Raw genomic sequence first — 8,266 nt, forward strand, 5'->3', positions numbered from 1 at the left:
GCTCCGGGCCCAGGATCAGCCCTGGCCCTGAAGTGTAACGGAGTCTCACAGGTTTACCAAAACTTTCAGTTTGTAAAAAGCAACACTCTGTGATTGGTCAAATGCAACTAAAGACTTGGGAAGTCCATTTCCTGTCAGCCAATGGGTTTAACGCAAGAGTGTCGACGAAACCAAAGTGGGCGGGCTGATTCCACGTGACTAAACTTTGATTGGCCAATAGAAGAAAAAGAAACGATTGCCCTGGAAACCGTTAGAGGAGGGACATAGCGAGGTGTACGTAGTTTATATGGGAAGTTGTAAAAGAAAAGACATTGCGCATGCTCAACGTGATTTTTGAAGTCAAGAGCAGCCATAATTGTACTCTTTATTTATTTACGAAGGGCCCAGCCCCAGCCTAGCTATATTACAACAATTTGTTATGTTGGAGGTAACGGTCGATATCAGTGATTAATGGTATATTTAAATAAATGGCTCAGTTTACCGTCATTTTGTAATGATCGAATCTTACGTGTTTATGCCAGTATCAAGTATCTAACTTGAATTAATATAAAAACATATAACTATCAGAATTAGGTATGTATGGTAAACCTAGACATCAGGAGTCGGTTTTGCCTTGCATACTCACCACAAGGAATGTGGGTTGCTTTGTGTACTATGCGTAATACTGGGGTTTGTGCTGCATACTATTCTATAAGATCTGAGTCTGCCTTCTATATTAGCTACCCGACTAGTGTCGTATATCTGCAACCAGAGTTTGCTCTACTAAACAAGGTATACAGAAGCTCACATGTTAAAGTATAGCAAGCTGGCATGTATAGTGTAAATGTAAGTCCATGGATTTCATCTGAAACCATGACGTGAGAAACAGATGGTTTTTGAGAGCTAGTTTGAAGGAGCTAAGATTAGGGGACAGGGATGGAGGGAGGGAAGTCGTTCCAGTTGAGGGGGGCAGAACGGGAGAAGTCTTGAATTAACGTGAAGGGTTAACCTTTTATTCCATTATACCTTTACCTTGACCATGTTACTGTATAAATTGCTTTTTATAAATCTAATTAGTCCCATTGTTCCAGAACGTATAGCTCCAAACCTGTGGAATCTTCTCCACAAGAGACTGAGGGATGGACTAAGTGACAAGCTCTCCCTCTACACCGCATCTCTAGGCGAGCTCATGCACTCAGTCAGGCTCCACTACCACCTCTACATAGTCACCAAAATTTACTTCTCCCCTAGCATCTTCTTTCTTCCTGCTCAGATTTTGTTTTAAACACAATCAGAGCAGTCGGGCAGCACACTTTCCCTGCCTGTCTCTGCCGAACGGACCTGCACATAGTGTGCAGTCGTCAGCAGCAAGCCCCTGCCCCCCCCCCCCCCCCCCCCCCTGGATCCACCACTGTCTCCTGCACAATTAACAACATCACACTCTCCCTTGTTCCTTATGTCCGCTACTTTGGTGTCATAATTGACTTCACTCCTCCTCTCCTTTCCTCTTATAACCTACCAGAACTTATTACCTCACCCTACCAGACTCTCCCCCAACCTACAATCCTTAAAAAGCTCCCACAAAACCCACCTTTTCATGCTTGCCTACCCAACCCCCTCTTCTACCTCCCCTCTCTGCCTTGCCCTTCATTGGCTCCCCTTCCCTTACAGAATCCTTTTCAAACTTCTCACACTTACCCACAATGCTCTCTCCCACTCTACTGCCCCCTATATCTCTAACCTCCTCTCCATTCACCTTCCATCCCATTCCCTGCGGTCAGCCAATGACCGTCGTCTCCTCCACCCTGATTACCACATCCCTCTCCAGAATCCAAGACTTCTCCCGGGCTGCCCCTCTTCATTGGGATGACATCCCACGCTCCATCCGACTGTCCCCTAATTTGGGCTCCTTCAAAACTCATCTTTTCCTCAAAGCCTACCAGCCATCCACCTAATCTTCTAATAATACTTGATTACCTTACCTTCTCTCTCCCCCCTCTTGCGCTTGATTCCTTTCTCTAACTCCCTTTGTACCTCCTGTCTGTTTGCCCTCCCTCTAGGATGTAAGCTCTTATGAACAGGGCCCTCTTCCCTCCTGTCTATCTACCTATTCTTCTGCTCCTACTTCACTATGCAAGCTATGTTTGGAGTGTTTGAAGCCCTGGTAGTATTTGTTTAATATCCCGGTAGTATTTTTTTAATGTTCAGTACTGTTTCTACGTTGTATGGTTTTATGTCTGTCTCTGTACAGAGCTGCAGAAATTTTGTGGCGCCCTATAAAGGCTAATAATAATAATAATTTCCACTCAATCTACTTCTTCCACCCACCACATTCACTTGTGTCCCATTTGCTCCTACTTCCTCTCACTACCCTCTTCTTCTAGAACGTAAGCTCTCCCGGCAGAGTCCTAAATACCCTATGACTCATGTCTGTCTGTGTAACTCATATGCCCATTTGTCCTATGCTGAACTCTTTGTCCCAGCCCTATGCCCTATGCCGGCGGTTCCCAAAGTGTGCACCGCGGCTCCCAGGGGTGCCCCGGCGCTGTCACTGGGGTGCCGCGGGCCAGCCATAGAAGAAAGAAAGAACACTAAAACTTACCAATCCGCGCAGCGTCGGGACCCAGCATCCACCTCTCTCCCGCAGCTGTCACTGAATATCAACGTCAGTAACAAACTGCAGGAGAGAGGTGGATGCTGGGTCCCGGCGCCACGTGGATTGGTAATTTTTTGTGTTCTTTTTTTTTTTATGGCTGGCGCGGGGCAGAGTGAGAGGGATCATGACAGCGGGGCAGAGTGAGAGGGATCATGACAGCAGGGCAGAGTGAGCAGGATCGTGACAGCAGAGGGGGGCAGAATGAGAAGGATCGAGACAGCGGGGCAGAGTGAGAAGGATCGTGACAGCGGGGCAGCAGAGGGGGGCAGAATGAGAAGGATCGTGACAGCGGGGAAGCAGAGGGGGACAGCGTGACAGCAGAGGGGGACAGCGGGCAGCAGAGGGGGGCGGCGTGACAGAGGGCTGCAGAGGGGGCAGCGTGCCTGGGAGCAGAGGGGGCATTTTTGCATACAACTAAATAAGTATTTCTGTCCCGACCTAAATACTTATTACAATTTTTTGACCCAACTACTTCTAAAACAGGACTGCTCAGTAATTATTTTGGAGGGGTGCCTTGAAAAAATTTGGAGACTCTAAGGGTGCCGCGAACTGCAAAAGTTTGAGAACCACTGCTGTAATTGCTTGAGCATAACTCATTGTTGAGTTTTGTACCAAACATCTGCTTTTTGCTGAATTGTATTTGCTATTATGTGTATTTGTTCTATTGAATTCTTGTATCTGAATGCCAACTGTTCGCTGCAGCAGAATCTGTGAAGCCTTATAAAAAAAAATAAGAAGACGACGATGAGGATATATGCTATATTGTAGTGCCCTGAGTCATCCAGGCTGTACTATTCACTGACTTTATACACCTCAGGTATATGCTTTCCAGGAAGCCCATTGGCAGCTATGCTCTGAAGCACTGCTCTGTTACATTTAGCCCCACTTATTGCCCATACTTGCTTATTCTCCTGGAATGTCTGGGAGACTCCCAAGTTCTGGGTAAGTCTCCCAGACTCCCTGGAGAGCAGGCCATCCTCCCACACCCTGCTCACTACCTAGTGAAGTGGGCGGGATGGGGGCCTCCATGACGCAATTTGTGTCAAAATTACATGATACGTGGCACCCCGCCCCCCTTCACACTTCCAGTTCACTTCCCCCCAGGATCTCCCAGAGGGAATACCATAAAAGTTGGCAAGTATTTTATTGCCCAATTAAATGAACCTAGGTTGACTTAAATAATTGATGTTAAAGAGTTTTTTTCATCATTAATTCAGCCCAGGTTAATACAACTTAGAAACAAATGAGAATAATTAGAGCAGAGCTGTATGTTCAGAGTAAAATGAGCCATGCATGAATTTTTCAATTGCTGCACATCCCTGCCAACATCTTAACTTCATAATATGCATAGTATTCCACCATTGTTTATAGTTTTCCAACATTGTTTTAACTCATTCTGGCTGTTGAACACATAATTCGTGTATAAAGAATATCTGGCACAGTTCATGAAAATATTGAACAGCACAATGTTAAAGCAAATGTATTGTTAAGGCTATGACCAAGTTTTTTTTAAGTATTTTTTTAAATGAACTTTATAAATGCCTATAAGCATTTTTATTTATTTCGTTTTTAGAAAATTACTGTTACAGGCATGGAAAATTTAGACAAGGCAATAAAATATCATTTTTCTGAAAGTGAAAAATATGCATGACTATTTAGATGCACTCATTAAGAAATTGTCAGTTTCTTAAAACAAAAATGAACATGTTCAGGAACCAAGTAGAACAATATTAATCAAACTTTTTTTTACACATTTTACATTATTTTTATTCTCTTATGTCTAATATTTTTCTTTTAGTTCAATGTTTGCAAACAATCCAGCTTTCCATATCACTCTATATTCAGCACCATGGCAAGAAATTGCCTAATTGGATAGGAATACTGCTAAAAACATTAAACGTGCAGTTGTGGGATCTGAATCTGCTGCACTTAGTTGTAGTTTATGCACACAATTAATTCACCCCACAGTTGAGTCTGACTGTACTGTTATTCCCCTTTGCAACTGTGCTATGTGGCTACTGATTCACGGTCAATCAGTTCTCTCCATGTCATACACACAAGATGCTGAGGTGAAGTTGAAAGAAGCTAATTGTAACTCTATCATCATCACCATTTATTTATATAGCGCCACTAATTCCGCAGCGCTGTACAGAGAACTCACTCACATCAGTCCCTGCCCCATTGGAGCTTACAGTCTAAATTCCCTAACATACACAAACACTCACACATAGACACAGACAGACAGCAAGGGAGAGACTAGGGTCAATTTTGATAGCAGCCATTTAACCTACCAGTATGTTTTTGGAGTGTGGGAGGAAACCGGAGCACCCGGAGAAAACCCACGCAAACACAGGGAGAACATACAAGCTCCACACAGATAAGGCCATGGTTGGGAATCGCACTCATGACCCCAGTGCTGTGAGGCAGAAGTGCTAACCACTAGGCCACTGTGATTGTCTGCAACACATTTAATATTTGCAATACCTTGATTACAGGCTAAATAACAGTTAAAACAGTTTATTTTTTTATATTCTTTTTTTATTTTATGACTCGAAACATGCAAATGATTTCAAGTACAATATTAAAACATACCACTATATTCTCATTGTATCCTGACTATTTAACCCTTATAATATAATCATTCTTTATTTGTATAGCACATTTCACCCAGTGGGACACAAAACACTTTACATTGTTGCAGAGGGTGACCCATCTTGGGTGCAGTGAGATGGTATTCTATGGAATCATTCACATCACATAAATATTAAATTGGTACATAATAATAATACCAGGCACTAGGTTGGGCTCAGCTTGTTATACTCATGTTTTTATACTAGTCACCAGTTTGGGCTCACCTTTGTTTATTGGTCATCAGATTGGATCAGCTTTGTTTATTAGTCAGCAGATTGAATCAGCTTTGTTTATTGGTCAGCAGATTGGATCAGCTTTGATTATTGGTCAGCAGATTGGGCACCACTTTGTATAGTAGCAATGATGGAACTACAGGGGGTGCAGCTGCTAGTGGGGCCCGAATGTGAGAGAGTCTGAAAAGAGCAGAGTGGGGGCTTCTCCTTAGCAGTAGAGTGTCCTCTTTTGAAAGCAGAGTAAGGGACCAGGGAGGCTAGAGCATCATCACCGGGCTCCTCTTCAGTTTGCGTTATAGGGCCTGGCATGGCACTGTTCCACTCTTGTATACTAGTCTTGAGATTGGGCTCACTCTTTTTATTGTGATCACCAGGCTGAGCTTATCTTAGTTTATACTAGTCATCAGATTGGACTCGGGTTTGCAGACTTGTCAACTGATTGGGCTCAGATTTTTACACAGATCATCAGATTGGGTTTACTTTTAAGTACTTGTCATCAGATGGGGTTTACTTTTGTATATAAATCAGAAGATTGGGCTTGGCTTTGTAAACTTGTCTCCAGACTTGTCTCAGCTTTGTATATTGATCATCAGATTTAGCCAGCTTTGTGTACTAGACATCAGATTGGGCTCATCTTTGTATAGTAAACACCAAATTAGGTTTAATATGGTGGCCTTCTTAAAAATGTAAAGGACTATATGTATTGCTTCTCAAAAGTCAGGAATCCATCTATGCCCCAACGCATATCTGCCTACTTTAAAAACCTCCCCTTAGGAAGATCCGGGAAGAGAGGTCAACTGAGAAGTCAGGGACGTGTGCTGCTGAAAAATTTGCTTAATTTTGGCCCTTGATGTCACAGTCACATCATTGCACCATGAGGGCAAGGCAAAATGGCGCAATTCACAGAGAATCATGTAATTGAGACCCCTGTTCTACCCACTCACTAGGAAATATGCAGGATCTGGGAGAAAGGCTTGCACTCTTGGGGGTCCAGGAGAGATACTTGAAATCCAGGCGTCTCCTGGGCATTCCGGTAGAATATTCAAGTCACCCCCAGCAGCGTGACTTTTTTTCTTTTTTTTTTTTTGCATTAACCGTTTTTATTGAAATTTGTAAAGGTGGGATACAGAGAGAGAGAGAAAATGGGAGGGAGGATAGGGGGGGGGGGGGAGTTTGAACACACCAATACAGCATATGCAGGTTTCAGACATTATACAATATACAGTATTCAGTCTACTGTGGAATTTTAAACTAACCCACCAGACTTGGTCTAGGTCTAGAGGACCCAATCTAAACTCTCTGTCGGGGCGCATCTAATGACAAAGGACCACCATTAGCAGGGGGAGGGGAAGAAAGGTTATTTACCGAAGCACCAGCCCCCTCAGTCACATAAACATGCCATTCAAACCATTTCATCAATGGGGAGGATGGTCTCATAGAATAGGGGCATCTAGAGTTTCCATCTTAAACACATACTGGACTTTGGTTATTACCTTGACAGGTTGGGGGGAAGCGGCGCCCTCCATGCCTGAGCTATGGCAGCTCTGGCTGCAATAAGTATATGGTTAAACACATAACAGGCCTCTCTCGAGACATGAGACGAGTATACCTGAAGAAGGGCAATTTCAGGAGTCTGAGAAAGAGCTAATCCGGTCACTCTCTTAGCTAAGTCAAATACCTACTTCACTCTGTCCTCCTACCCTGCTCCCACCTCGCCTAAAGCCACCCTCACCAGGCGCAACCTTGACGCCATCGACCCCATCTCCTTCTCCTCTCTTGAAACTCTCCTATCACCCCTTTCCTCTCTGGCCTGCCCTGATCAGGCGTCCTTGCTATACAACCAATCCCTCACTACTGCCCTTGACACCGTCGCACCGGATTCCCCAACCCTGGCACTCCAAACTCACCTGCTCCCTCCAAAAGTGCTCTCGCACAGCCGAACGCCTCTGGAGGAAATCTCGTTCCCTGACTGACTTCCTTCACTTCAAATTCATCCTCTCCTGTTTCTGCTCGGCCCTGTCCCTCGCTAAACAATCCTTCTTTAAGACCCTCATCTCTTCTCAGTCCTCCAATCCCCACCGCCTCTTTGCCACTTTCAACTCCCTCCTCTCCCTCCCCCTCCCACTGTCCCGCCTTCCTTCTCTGCTTCTGACTTTGCTTCCTTTTTCTCTTCCAAAATTGAAGCCATCAGGCGGAACATCTCCTCCTCCCACCCCTCTCCCGCTACCCTCACCGTTTCACCTCCTGCCATTAACCAGCTGTGGTCCTCCTTCATCCCCACATCAGGTGAAGACGTACGCTCCCTTATTCTTTCCTCTCCACCCTCTACCTGTCCTCTCGATCCCATCCCCTCCCACCTCCTTCGCTCTCTCTCCTACTGCTTGCTCTTACCTCGCACACCTCTTCAACCTATCACTCTCCCCTGGCGTTGTCCCATCCTCTTTCAAACATGCTCTCATCTCCCCTATCCTCAAGAAACCCAATCTTGATCCCACCTCTCTTGCTAACTACCGCCCTATCTCTCTTTTCCCATATGCCTCCAAATTACTTGAGCGGATTGTCTGCAGCCGCCTCACCAGACACCTCTCTGACAACTCCCTCCTTGACCCTCTCCAATCCGGCTACCGCCCCCTCCACTCCACCGAAACAGCCCTGGCTAAAGTTACTAATGATCTATCAGCCAAATCCAAGGGTCACTACTCCATACTCATTCTCCTCGACCTCTCCGCTGCCTTCAACACCGTGAACCACCCCCTCCTGCTGCAAA

The sequence above is a fragment of the Mixophyes fleayi genome, chromosome 2 (assembly GCF_038048845.1).
Source record: "Mixophyes fleayi isolate aMixFle1 chromosome 2, aMixFle1.hap1, whole genome shotgun sequence".
Classification (NCBI taxonomy): domain Eukaryota; kingdom Metazoa; phylum Chordata; class Amphibia; order Anura; family Limnodynastidae; genus Mixophyes; species Mixophyes fleayi.